General features: G+C 39.8%; 1 pseudogene; it reads left to right on the forward strand.

Moving 5' to 3' along the window:
- Nucleotides 1-1905, forward strand: part of LOC119306672 — an 83885-nt pseudogene that overhangs the window by 14531 nt on the left and 67449 nt on the right.

Raw genomic sequence — 1905 nt, forward strand, 5'->3', positions numbered from 1 at the left:
ATAGACCGATGTTTTGACCAGTCAGTCTAGAGGGCATTATAAATTAATAAAAAATTCATAAAAATATAAAACCTTTGGAACCCACCTTTGTTTGTGCAATAGATGATGTGTGCAAAAGTCGAGGTCATTTGGAGGTGGTCGAAAAAATGATCGCATTCCGGAGGGGCCATTTGGTCTTAATTTAAGTCAGTTTTTGAAAAAATGTGATTTTTCCCACTACCTGCAAATCACACAAACTTTCTTGAACATGGTGACCCACATGTGCCAATCATGGCCATGAAAGAAAATTTGGAAAAGGAATTTTTTACAATGCCCCCCTGAGGTATAGACCGATGTTTTGACCAGTCAGTCTAAAAGGCATTATAAATTAATAAAAAAATTCAAACAATTTCAAAAAAATTAATTAGATGACTTGAAGGTCAAAACATTAACTTGTCATGTATTACAAAAAAAAATTGTATATTGAATGCAAGTGAGCATGTGTATAATTTAGTGTGTGATTTGAAGATCAATACACATGGCAATATGCCAAAAAAAGTGCCCACCTACAAGAGCAGGAGAATTCATACTCCACGGCCTGCATACGACTAGGAACCCTGCTGTGCAGGGGCCAGGATGCAGGCCCGTGGTGCAGAATATCTCTGCTACTAGTAGGCCCCACGGGGCAGAGGGTACGAGAGTTAGGCAATGTACTGCCTGCAATTGATAGGAGCTTGTGAGGGGAGTTGCAGCTGGGTATATAAACCGGTGAGGCGCTCTCTCGCTTGGCGAGGTGGGACTAAACTCCCACCACCCAACGGCTATGCGTTGCGATGTGCCCTGCGCGGCTCCGCCTTGGGCCCAATTCTGGCGGGCTGGCCCAGGGCAGCCTTACCCGCGCGCTGATATGTTTTCTATTTTCTTTGTTTCTTTTCTTGTTTATATTTCTAATATTTAAAATCAAATCTCTTTTTTCTATATTATTTGTAAAAGTGTTTACTAAAATTTTAAAAATAAGCCAAATTCTGTTATGTTTTATTGCATTTGTTCGCTCTCTTTTGTATATTGATAATATTTACGAAATATAAACTAAAATGGTGTGTTCTATTTTAATTGTTAATTCTAATATTTCTTATCTTTATTATTTTTGAATTTTTTTTAGTTTGTAAGATAAAATGTTCTGTTTTATTTCACTTCTCCATTCTAATATTTGTTCTCTTCTTTATATTCGAAATATTTCCAAAATGTAAGATAATATGTTATGTTCTATTGCACTTCTTCATTATTTCAATTCTTCATTCCAAATTATAAATTTTATTTTCTGTTTGATACTTGAAATATTATTAAATCAAATGTAGTTGGGACAGTTGCATGCATACCTCCATATGCACCATGTACCAGGAGCAGGTTTATCTTCTCGGTCTCACCAATTCAGACCAAACTGTATGCACACCCTACGATGACCATGGCAAGCATGCATGACGAGTTTCGTTCATTTCCAAAACTCGATGCTTTTTCTAGGGTTTTTCCGGCGACAAAACCCTACAACACTGCCCCCACGTGACGCAACGTGTGTTTTGTGTCTGAACTCATGCACACCTTGCCTGGGGGGGAGCAAATTGGCCATGCTCACATGCTCCCAAAAGTTGGGGTCATCTCATGCATGCCCCCACATGCACTATGTACAAGCAGGACCATTCGGGTCTGCTGGAGATCAGGTCTGAAATTGGTTTTCCTTGACGGTCCCACCAAATGGTCTCAAACTTAATGCATACCCTATGATGACCATGGCATGCATGCATGCATGACAAGTATCGTTCATTTGCGACACTCGATGCATTTTCTAGGGTTTTCCGAGTACAAAACCCTACAACACTACCCCCACGTGACGCAACGTGCGTTTTGTGTCCGAGTTCGTGCACGCCT

Source organism: Triticum dicoccoides, chromosome 5B (assembly GCF_002162155.2).
Source record: "Triticum dicoccoides isolate Atlit2015 ecotype Zavitan chromosome 5B, WEW_v2.0, whole genome shotgun sequence".
Taxonomy (NCBI): Eukaryota; Viridiplantae; Streptophyta; class Magnoliopsida; order Poales; family Poaceae; genus Triticum; species Triticum dicoccoides.